A 12,549-nucleotide genomic window follows, 5' to 3' on the forward strand; every position below is an offset into this window, starting at 1 on the left:
AACAAACCCCGGGAGATGGTGAAGGACAGGGAAGCCTGGCAAGAGTCAGATACGATTTGGCGACTGAACTGCAACAACAAAGTCATTAAATAAAACAGATTTTTCTACTTTTGAGTTGTGCGTTCTGTTTTTTCAATCGACTGCGGATGGCACAGAGCCATGACCAAATTCAAAGGAGGAAAAACAAATCGGAATTTGGTGGGCTGCATGGAAATCTATCTAGGTTTATATGGACCAGGTCATGGCCAGACCTGAGTTCTGAGCCCATGTACCTGGTACAGATAAACTGAAGAGATAAATGAAGAGTTCTAATATTTATCCCACTTCCTATTCCTCTATTTTCCAAAATAATGCACATGAAAATTAAATTATATTAGTTGTATAGGATAATAGGGTTTCCCCAGTGGCCCAGTGGTAAAGAATCCTGCCAATGCAAGAGACATGGGTTCGATCCCTGGGTCGGGAAGATCCCCTGGAGGTGGGCATAGCAACCCACTCCAGTATTCTTATCTGGAGAATCCCATGGACAGAGGAGCCTAGCGGGCTACAGTCCATGGGGTTGCAGAGAGTCAGACAGGACTGAGCAACTGACATGTATAATTATGTATATTGAATACATTTGGTTATATTTATATAAAAACATATAAATATATATATATGATTTTAGAAACTAAGAGAGAATAAATATATATGACTTCACACATTGCTCCAAAACTGAGATAGAATCAATTCCTGCTGTTTTGTCTTCCATAACATGTCAGATCTTAGTTCCCCAAAGTCGCACTCCCCCTGCATTGAAAGGCGAACTGTTAACTCCTGGACCATCAGGAAGTGTCAATTCCTGCTGTTTTAAACTACCAGCTTTGGGGTGTTTTATTACAACAGCCCCTGGAAACAAACACCCCACCTAGACATTTTAGCAGAGAGAAATCTCACAGAAATACACGCATAAGCTATGAGTTCCCCAATGGCTCAGCGGTAAAGAACATGTCTGTCAATGCAGGAGACACGTATTCGATCCCCGGGTCGGGAAGATCCCCTGCAGGAGGGCATGGCAACCTACTCCAGTATTCTTGCCTGGAGAATCCCACGGACAGAGGAGCCTGGCAGGCTGAAGTCCATCGGGTCGCAAAGACTTGGACACGACTAAGCAACAACTCAGGCGTAGCTGCCTAATAGAATATACGTTGGTGATTTAAGTGCTTGTGAGGAGAAACAGAACAGTCCGAATACAGATTTCTCTGTGTTTCCTGGGAGCTGCTTGCAGCAGGAGGCGAGGGGGACGGGCGTGTCCGGGCAGGTTTGCTTTGGAAGCCTTTCGGGCGTGGTTTCCAAACCTCTCCAAGAAAGCCTAACCCGGACTTCGAAGCTGGCGGGGAAATGGTGCTGTGATTCCAGATGGCTCCAGAGCTGTGCAAGCCGCACATGTTAACTGTTAAGTCTAAGGAAACGGGGAGCCCTTACCTGGATCCCACTGGACCCATGCCCAAAAGACGGCTGGAGGGTGCTTACCACACAAAGCAAGGGGAGAAGCCCGCATACCCCGCAGCGGGCACAAACCTCTTTTTCTTTTGCGTTCTATGCTCATTCACTAATATTCCTCTTAGGAAGTGTCAACTGAAGCAAACAAAAAAAGCACAGCCTGAGAGTTGTGACTTAACATTTTCCTTGTTCTGTCCTTCAGTCGTATCCGACTCTTTGTGACCCCATGGACTCCAGCACACCAGGCCTCCCTGTCCATCACCAACTCCCGGAGTTTACTGAAACTCATGTCCATCGAGTCGGTGATACCATCCAGCCATCTCATCCTCTGTCGTCCCCTTCTCCTCCTGCCTTCAATCTTTCCCAGCAGCAGGGTCTTTTCCAATGAGTCAGCTCTTCGCATCAGGGGGCCAAAGTATTGGAGTTTCAGCTTCAGCATCAGTCCTTCCAGTGAATATGCAGGCCTGATGTCTTTAGAATGGACTGGTTGGATCTCCTAGCTGTCCACGAGACCCTCAAGAGTCTTCTCCAGCACTACTGCTTACATAGCATCTTTTCTAATCGATTTATCACTTGTCCTTTCGAACGTAAAGCGTTCCTCACTGTGACAGCTGCAGGCATTTGGGACCGCAGTTGGCGGGCAGTCTCAGGGGCTCTCCGTGAGAATGAAGGTGGTTCTCTCACCAGATGGTGTGGTAGGACCCGAGTTCTGTTCAGAGCAGCTTACGATATGCCTCGTCAGTAGAAGCCTGCAAGAGCTTCTTGAACTGAATTCCTGTGTCAAGTCCAGATTTGATCTGTGCGTGCTAAGTCACTTCAGTCGTGTCCGACTCAGTGGGACCCCATAGAGGGTAGCCCCACCAGGCTCCTCCATCCAGGGTGTCTCCAGGCAAGAATACTGGAGTGGGTTGCCATGCTCTCCTCCAGGGGATCTTCCCGACCCAGGGATGGAACCTGGGTCTCCAGCATTGGCAGGCAAATTCTTCACCGTCGGAACCACGTGGGAAGCCCTGCCAATGCACACGGAGTATAAATACCCCACCTCCCACACCTGTCCCCAGATCACCCTGGGAAATCATTTACACTGTTTCTCATAACATCACCACGATATTACCCTCCCCAGTCACCTTGACGGGGCTGGCTCGGTAATTCCTCCCGCTCCTTGGCCAGTTTCTGTCCTTGTGTGACCTCCCCGGACTTTGCCCAAATTTGCCCAAGTTCACGCCCATCGAGTCTGTGATGCCATCCAACCATCTCATCCTCTGTCGCCCCCTTCTCCTGCCTGTAATCTTTCCCAGCATCAGGGTCTTTTCCAGTGAGTCAGGTGTGATATTTGGGCTAACTCCGGGAGATGGCAAAGGGACAGGGAAGCCTGGTGTGCTTCGGCCCTCGGCGGTCGCGAAGAGTCGATCACGACTTGCTGACCGAACAGCAAACGACCTCCGTACCTACTCTGCTAGAGCCCCCTGTCCCAGCCTGCGTGCAGCTCACAACCCAGGCTGAGTTTCTGGAAGCAGGACGGTGGAGACGGGATGCGTCCACCTGCTGTGTCGAGAACAGTCTATGATGATGCTGGAGACGGAGATGGCCCGTGTTGCGTACAGAGGACGTCTGAGCAGAGAGGCTGGTACTTTGAGCATCCCGGAGATGGAGGCGGGTAGGGAGAAGCACCCTCTCTGGGGCTTTGATGAGCCACATGCATACACGGAAGGAGTATGTGTGCTTGTCTGGCCTTCTCCTCCCCTCCCCCCCCCCCGGAGCTTCTCCGGTTCCCGATGACTCCGTGTCTTCTCACTTTGCCATCTCCGCTTCTCCGCCTTGACACCCGTCACCGCGGTCTGGCTCACTGACACCATCTCACCATTGAAGGCTTTTGTGGAGCGTGGCGGAGGCGTCAGACACTCAGCCAGGCACCGGGCAGACAGAAATGAGCCCTTGCCGGAGCCCCAAGGTGTGATGAACAGATGCCAGAGATCATCGGGATGTGCAGTAAAATGGTACCAAGTCTGTCTCCTGTGAGCGTGAGTTTGGGGAAACAGAACTTGTCAGTCTTTGCTGAGGAGTGGGGTTTGTTTTTGTTTTTTGAACTTTTTATTTTGTATTGGGGGAGAAGGAAATGGGTAGGTGCTGCAATATTCTGGCCTGGAGAATCCCATGGACGGAGGAGCCTGGTGGGCTACATGGGGTCGCAAAGAGTCGGACACGACTGACCGACTAACACTCTCAATGTCACACTTCCATTCTCCCCCAAACTCCCCTCACATCCAGGCTGCCACGTGACACTGAGCAGAGTTCCCGGTGCTGGACAGCAGGTCCTTGCTGGTTCTCCATGTTAAATACAGCAGTGTGTCCATGTCCATCCCAGACTCCCTGACTATCCCTTCCCCCATCCTTCCCCCTGGTGACCAGAAGGTTATTACAGAGTATTGAGCAGACTTCCCTGTGCTGCCCAGGAGGTCCTTGCTGGTTCTCCACGTGAAATACAGCAGTGTGTCCATGTCCAGCCCACACTCCCTATCCATTTACCGTGTCTTTCCCCGCTGGCAACCGTAAGTTCGTTCTCTAATAAGTCTGTGAGTCTCTTTATGTTTTGTAAGTTCATTTGTCTCATTTATTTTTACAGTCCACATATAAGGGATTTTATGTGATATTTCTCCTTCTCTGTCTGCCTTTATGAGTAGTTTTTTTTAATTTTTAATTTTACAATAAGGGCTTTATAGTATAGTGATGGTTTTTGCTGTACGTCAGCATGAATCGGCCATAAGCATACACATGTCCCCTCCCTCCTAACTTCCCCCATCTCCCTTCCCACCCCACCCTTCCAGGTTGTCTGAGAGCACCAGATTTGGGTGCTCTGCTTCATATATCAAACTCCCACTGGCCTGTTTGAAGTATGGTTCACTTAAAATATTCTTAGTCTCAGGTGTGCAGCAAAATGATTTAGTTATATGTGAATCAGTTCAGTCCAGTCGCTCAGTGGTCTCCGTATCTTTGTGACCCCATGAATCGCAGCACGCCAGGCCTCCCTGTCCATCACCAACTCCCGGAGTTCACTCAGACTCATGTCCATCGAGTCGGTGATGCCATGCAAACATCTCATCCTCTGCCATCCCCTTCTCTTCCCACCTTCAGTCTATACATGAATATATACGTATATTTTTTGGTTCTTTTCCATTATCGATTATTAATAAAGTTCCCTGTGCTTTACTAGTAGGTTGTTGTTTATTTTACATATACTAGTGTGTATCTGCTAAATCCAACCTCCTAAAGTCACCCCCTCCTGCCCCTCTGGGGACCATAAGTTTGTTTTCTATGTCTGTGAGTCTGTTTGTGTTTTGTAAGTCAGCTCACTTGTACTGCTTTTTAGAGTCTACATATAAGTGATACATTTGCCTTCCTCTGAGTCACTTCAGTCAGTGGGATCATCCCTGGGTGCAGGCATGCTGCTGCAAATGGCATGGCTTCCTTCCCCTTTTTATGGCTGCGTAATATTCCATTGCGTATATGTACCACATCTCCTTGATCCATCGTCTGTCGCTGGACACTTGGGTTGCTTCCACGTCCTGGCTGTTGTAAATAGTGCTGCAGTGAGCAGTGGGGTGCGTGCATCGTTTTGAATTAGCGTTTCCTCTGCATGTGTGTCCAGGAGCGGACTTGCTTGATGGATTTTTAGTGTTTGGAAGAACCTCTGTACTCTTCTGCATAGTGGCTGTGCCGTGTTCATCACCATCATCAACGTTTACAACCATTACCACTTTCATCACCATCACCAGCCTCACCGGCATCAGTATTATCACCATTACATTCACCACCATCATCATTATCACCGCCGTCATCCTCACCACCATCGTCGTCAGCGTCGCCGCCATGACGCCCACCATCATGACGTCATGACGTCACGACGTCTGTGTCGTCATGACGCTCGTCGTCGTCATGACGCTCACCATCTTCATCCCCGTCACCCTGCCCATCCGCGCCGTCACGGCCGTCATCACGAGGTTCGCCATCAGTGAGGCCACCGTCGCCTCCGTCAGCATCGTCACCTCCGTGATGACTCACATCATGATCGCCACCGTCACCAGCAGGCTCACCGCCGCCCTCCACGTTGCCACCAGCACCGCGCTCACCGTCGTCCCCCCCGTCACGCTCACCGTCGTCCCCACCACCACCGTCAGCGTCATCACGTCCACCGTCACCTCCTCCACCGTCATCACCAGCAGCACCGACACCATCATCGCGTTACAGAAGTTGAGCCTCGCTCACGGTCACGGAGCTGACACCGTCACTCACACACAGACCTTCCAACGCAAGGCTCTCTCTTCCCATCCGCGTACCACGTGCCAGAAGCCGTCCTTCAAAGACAGACGCAGCGTGCCCTTTCCTCTCCTCGTCTTCTCCCTACTTGCCCCTGGAATGGGGATCCACCCCCTGGACCACAAGGATACGGACCATAACTCAGGGTGTGGGAGCAGGGAAATGCAAGAACCCTGCTTTCTGAGGACTGACACCAGCCCTGGACTGCTCCTCGGGTGACCTTTACATGCGACAACGTCACATTCCCCCCATTTTCCAGCACTGCTGTTTTCAGCCTTCTCCTCCTGCCAGCCCGAATCCTGCTGCAGCCTTCAAGCTCCACAGACCCTGTAAACCACCCCCCGGTCCCCCTCCCCATTCCTGCACACACGCCCAACCCTCCATCCTAACTACTCTGCAGGCAGCTCAGCCATTTTCGTAATCTGATTTGCTTTTGATCGATGTCGGGAAGAATAAAAGCAGTGGGTTCCCAGGGCAGACCTGGACCAGAACCATCAAGGTGCATCAGGTGAAATCGCTGAGGATACATGTTTGAAAAGTGTTGGCTTATCGTGAGAGATGTCTGGGACAGCTCTTAACACAGGATTTTGTAAAAACCCAATATATTCCAAAGTGCACCTCTTTCCACCTCTGGCCCAGATCCATCCAGCAAATAAGGGAGGTCTTTCCTCTTTGATCCTTCATCCCAATTTGATCATCACCGATAAATGAGATCAAAGCTTCCAGACCCTCATGTCTTAGAGCCTTCTGGGAAAGTGAGTGTTGAGCCATCATCAGAGTGCAGCTGGATGTCAGCATGGACAGCTCAGTGTCACATGGGCATCACTGCCTTTCAGCCTTGCCCTGCCAGGATTTCACAGTCCTTGCATGTGGCTTGGGAGACACAGCTCTAGGAGGAACAGTGATCCTAGGAGTGAGTCTAGCATCGCGGGGCATTTTTCTGACACAACGAGATGCTGATTGTCAGAGATAGTAAGGCTCAGGGCTCGAGAGTGGTTTCTGTCCCAGAGACAAGCTTTTCTCTATATTTTTTGAACTATACAGCAAAGAATCTGCCTGCAATACAGTAGACGCCGGTTCAATCCCTGGGTCTGGAAGACCCCCTGGAGGAGGGCAACTCACTCCAGTTTTCTTCCCTGGAGAGTCCCATGGACAGAGGAGCCTGGTGGGCTATACATTCCACAGGGTCGCAAAGAGAGACAACTGAGTGAGTAAGCCTTTTACCTTTCAGGGCTCAGGGCTGGACAGTGGTGTCTGTCCCAGGGAGAGGTTCTTTTCTTCAGTTGAAGTATAGTTGATTTGCAATCGTGTGTTAGCTCCATGTGTCCAGCAGAGGGACTCAGTTATTGTTTGCAGATTATTTTCCTTACATGTTTTTATAAAATACTGTTGTTGTTCCCTGTGGCTTCCCTGGTGATGCTAGTGGTAAAGCACCAGGCTGCCAGTGCAGGAGACATAACAGACTCAGGTTTGATCCCTGGGTCGGGAAGATCCCCTGGAGGAGGGCATGGCAACCCACTCCAGTATTCTTGCCTGGGGAATCCCATGGACAGAGGAGCCTGGCGGGCTGCAGTCCATGGGGTCACAAAAGAGATGGACACAACTTAGCTACTGAAGCAACAAACATTTTTGCTCACTGTCAGTGGGTGGGATCTTAGTTCCCTGCCCAGGGATGGAACCCCAGCGCCCTGAAGTAGATGTGAGGAGTCTTAACCACTGGACCCCTAGGAACCCCAGTCGGTCCTCGTTGATTGCATTGTTCATTCCACTACATAAAGTCTCTGTTCATCCCCAAATCCTGATTTACCTCTTCCTCAGCCCTTTCCCCTTTGGTAATCATATTTGTTCTCTATATCTACGAGCTTGCTTCTGTTTTGTAGATTTGTCTTATTTTAGATTCTACATGAGTGATAATGTGTATTTGTCTTTCTCTGTCTGACGTACTTCACTTACTGTGACTCTGTCTAGGCTCATCTACATCGCTGCAAGTGGCACCATTTAGTCCTTTTTTTATGACTGCGTAATATTGCACTGTGTATATATGTACCACATTTTCTTTATCCGTTCCTCTACTGGTGTACACTTAGGTCACTTCTACGTCCTGGCTATTGCAAATAGTGCTGCTGTGGAAATAGGGGTGCATGTGTCTTTTTGAACCATAGTTTTCTCCACAAATATGCCCAGAAGTGGGATTGCTGGGCCATATTGTAGCTCCGTTTTTAGTTTTTGGAGGAACCTTCATGGTTTTCTCCATCATGGCTGCACCAGTTTAGATTCCCACAACACTGCAGGAGGACTGCCTTCTCCCCACACCCTGGGAGGGACCATCTTGATATCACCAAGGCGAGCTGCAGTCTATCTGTGACCCAGAACACGGCCCTGAAATTCTGAGAAAGCGCAGAGCTGATGTTGTTGGGGAAACAAAACCCTCAGTTTGTAGGATGTTTATGCAAAATGCCAGCTGGGAAATACATGGAAACAGTTCTGTCACTGACCTTCCAGTGGCCAGGACGGCTCATCAGAAATGCCTGGAGAGCTGGCTCTGCATTGACTCCTAGCAAGGGCTGTGTGCAAAGCCGGCTCAGTGTTGACCAGAAAGAGACATCTGGGTCTTTCTGCCAAAAATTCAAATTAGTCTTGCAAACAGCAAGGATTTAATCCTGCCCAAAGAAAATGGGATTAAGGGAATAGCATTGCAGAAAATGCTACTGGAAAAAATTTCAGAAGATGGAGCACAATCCTTGTATTTATTTTTTATGTGGATGTTTTATTTTATATTAGGGTACAGCTGATTTAAAAAATGTTGTGACAGTTGCAAGTAGACAAGCAAAGGGACTCAGCCATATGTATACATGGATCCATTCTGCCCAAACTGCCCTCCCATCCAAGCTGCCACATGACATTGAGCAGAGTTCCCTGTGCTGTCCAGCAGGTCCTTGCTGGTTCTCCATGTTAAACACAGCAGTGTGTCCATGTCCATCCCAGACTCCCTAACTATCCCTTCCCCATCCTTCCCCCCTGGGAACCGTAAGGTTATTACAGAGGATTGAGCAGAGTTCCCTGTGCTGTCCAGCAGGTCCTTTCTGGTTCTCCATGTTAAATACAGATGTGTGTCCATGTCCATCCCAAACTCCGTGACTATCCCTTCCCCATATCCTTACCCCCATATGTTCATTTTCTACATCTGTGAGTCTGTTTCTTTTTTGTAAGTTCATCTGTATTATTTGTTCTTGGTGATGGCTTAGTTTCGACCCCATGAATTGTAGCCCGCCGGGCTCCTCTGCCCATGGGGTTCTCCAGGCAAGCATACTGGAGTGGGTTGCCATTCCCTTCTCCATTTCTTCTTAGATTCCCCGTATAAGTGATGTCACGCAATACTTCCGCTTCTCTCTCTGACTTATTGGACCTCACTTCATATGATCATCTCTAGTTCCATCCACATTGCTGCAAAGGGCATTCATTCCTTTTCATGGCTGCGTAATATTCCATTGTGTCAATGTACCACATCTTCTTTCTCCATTCCTCTGTTGATGGACACTTGGGTTGCTTCCATGTCCTGGCTGCTATGAACACTAGGGTGCATGTGTCTTTTCAAATTATGATTCTTCTCTGGGTACCTGCCCAGGAGTGGGATGGCTGGCTCACACAGTAGTTCTGTCTTCAGTTTTTTAAGGAACCTCCATCGTGTTCTGCATAGTGGCTGCAACCAATTTACAACCCCTCCAACAGTGTAAGAGGCATTCCCTCTTTTCACTTGAATGTATTGTTTGCCCCACATACAGCTGCTCTGGGGGTTTGGGCTTCAACATATGAACTTTGAAGGGACCTGGACCGATGGACGTGAGTTTGAGCAAGCTCCGGGAGTTGGGGATGGACCAGGAGGCCTGGCATGCTGCGGTCCATGGGGTCGCAGAGAGTCAGACATGACTGAGCTACTGGACTGAACTGAAGCTGTCCGTAGCAGCAGGCTTGAGAGAGCCATGCAGGACTGTCAGAGCCCAGCACTCGAAGCTCAGCTCCGACCTCATTCCGTGACTCAGTGGGAAGCTCGCCCACCCCGCTGGGAACCTGCTGTCTCTAGGAGCCAACCCAGCCCCTCCCCGAGTCTGCAGAGCCTTCATGCCTCTCAGGTCCACTGCCCTGCTGTGCCCCTCAGCCCCGGTCCCCAGCCTCGCCACCCAGATCCCAGCTGCCAGGACCTGGCATGGACTTTAAAAAAACAAGTGCAACGTGAGAGCTGTGAGTTAAGTTTGACTTGGGTACGAAATGAGGACTGCGGCCGGGGAGACAGCACCTCAGACAGCTCTGAGAAACTGCTCCAAAGAGGCAGGGAGGGGAAAAGTTAATACAGATGTGATTTTGGTAAACGGGGGTGGTTTAGTCACTCTGTCATGTCTGACTCTTTGCGATCCCCTGGACTGCAGCCCGCCAGGCTCCTCTGTCCATGGTATTCTCCAGGCAAGAAGACTGGAGTGGGTTGCCATGCCCTTCTCCAAGGGATCTTCCCAACCCAGGGATCGAACGCGTGTCTCCTGCATTGCAGGTGGATTCTCTACCGTCTGAGCTACCAGGGAAGCCAAATGGGGAGTTTGTGCAATCAAAGGGGTAATATTTTGCAAAAAGGTTTCTGCTGATCTCATCGACTGTCGGGCGCTAGCGTGAGGACCTCCGCCCATGGCAAAGGTCATGAGGAAGGAGGCTCGACATACGCAAAGGTGGGATCGAGCCTCAGGAGTCCCCTTGGAAATTTTCGAGCACCTACCCCCAAAACCAGAGTCTGCCTACTTTACTACTTTGTGCTCTCACCTACACCTCTGACTTTCCGGGGGGCTGTCCCCCACCACCTCTTTCGGAGAAGGAGTTAACTTAGAGCTCCAGTTAATCAAAACTCCTGGGCATGACAAGAGTGTTTTAACCTACAAACTTCTCTGAAGGTTCTCTAGCCTTCCTGACAGGCTTGTCCGGCCACATGTGATTGTTCACAGCCTCTCAACCATGAGAGGCATGAGATGTTTTAAACCTTTTAAAAATAGGTTTTTTAGAGAAGTTAGAAAACTATTAGTATAAGTATAGTGGGCTGATTAAAAATTGTATTGGTGAAGGGTTTTTTATTTGTTGAGCCAATGTTTACTGTTAAATCTCTACATCCCCTGTTTTTATACACATTAATGAATATATGGAAAAAATAAGTATTAATCTTTGATATTAATCACGTTGGACCTTAAGCTAAGCAATTTTTTTCTTTAAATAAAACCCACTACACCCCCACCTTATAGGAATGTAACTTAATCTGGTACCTTCGGAAGGTGGCGTCTGTTTTAAAAATAATCACCCCTGGAAAAATAAGTGTTTTGGTTGACTGACCGCTGTCACAAGGAGAGGGTCATAAATTGTCAGCAGGCCCCCTGGCCAGAAGATGATGTAACACCCCTAAGACCTCTGTATGCATTTGTTTGAAGCACCTGACTTTGATAAAAGTCAGGACTGTTGACCCCACATGACTTTTGTATAACATCTCAGTGTATAAAAACAGCCTGAAAAAATAAAAAATGGGATCAGTTCCTCAAAAGACTGGTCTCTCCATGTCGTTTTTTCTCTCACCTTTTGGCTGAATCTGCATCTGAAACTTGGAGGCTCGTCAAGCCTACTAATTATGTCTGGGCTTCTAAGATCTGACCGAGGAGGCCTTAGTGTCTCCTCTCCTTTGGGAGAACGGGAGGACACCTGCGGCCTACGTAGGTGATGTAAATTCTTTGCCTTAGAATTTTATTAGCTTTCCACATAAAGCAAGTTATTCGGCCTCTTTTCTCCACTGAATTTTCCTACTGAGCTATCTTTATTCTATTACTCTTTATATCTCTAATTAATATTTAATTAAAGCTATTGTATCCTGATCGCAGAAGCCGTCTCTCCTTCAAATTTCCCTGGATCCCCCGGGGCTGGACCCCGACAAGTGGTGCCTGAACAGGGACTTCTTCTAGTCCCGAGGAATAGTTATCACTATTAATGGTTTCAGGGCTTCTCTAGGTAGGAGGAGATATGAGAACTGGCTTCTGAAAGAATGGGCTCCTGAAAATATCTATCTGAGGACCTGGCCTTCTACTGTCCGCCCTGAGGTCCCTTCAGGGGGTGTGGAAGGTCAACAGCTGCAGCAACACTTGGTCTAATCCTTGTGAAGTTAGATGGCCAGCATCTGTGGTAAGGGGCAGTTTGTACTTGACTCTGGCTTTGGTGACTGGGCTTCCCCAGTGGGTCAGTCGGTAAAAAATCTGCCTGCAGTGTGAGAGACCCGGGTTCAATCCCTGGTCTGGGAAGATGACCTGGAAGAGGAAGCGGCACCCCACTTCAGTATCCTTGCCTGGAGAATCCCCATGGACGGAGGGGCCTGGCGGGCTGCAGTCCATGGGATCTGAAAAGAGGCAGACACGAGTGAGTGACAGTCAATTTGGTGACTGAAGCTACCTCCTTAAGCCCACTGGCTACCGTGGAAGCAGGAGGTCAGTGCAGATTGGAATCCAGGCCCACCAGCCCCCCAGGGGAGGTGGACGAGGAGTCCCCTGGCCCCACGGCCAGCTGCTCCCACTGGCTTTACAGAACGCTGCGTTTCCTGAGCAGTAAAGTCTAACCCGCCCCACTGAGCTGCCTGGGCTGTCCGCAGCCCCCTCCCCAAATACCCGCTGAATCCCAGCCCACATTCTGCCTCCTGGGAAACCTCCCAGCCCAAGACCATCCATAGAGCTCCTAGAAAAATCA

The 12,549-nt window shown here is 49.5% G+C and overlaps 1 protein-coding gene across 1 annotated transcript in view; it reads left to right on the forward strand.

Moving 5' to 3' along the window:
* The window catches only part of DHRSX (dehydrogenase/reductase X-linked), a 263,013-nt gene that overhangs the window by 238,291 nt on the left and 12,173 nt on the right, over positions 1 to 12,549 (forward strand). The window lies entirely within an intron of this gene.

The sequence above is a fragment of the Bos indicus genome, chromosome X (assembly GCF_029378745.1).
Source record: "Bos indicus isolate NIAB-ARS_2022 breed Sahiwal x Tharparkar chromosome X, NIAB-ARS_B.indTharparkar_mat_pri_1.0, whole genome shotgun sequence".
Taxonomy (NCBI): domain Eukaryota; kingdom Metazoa; phylum Chordata; class Mammalia; order Artiodactyla; family Bovidae; genus Bos; species Bos indicus.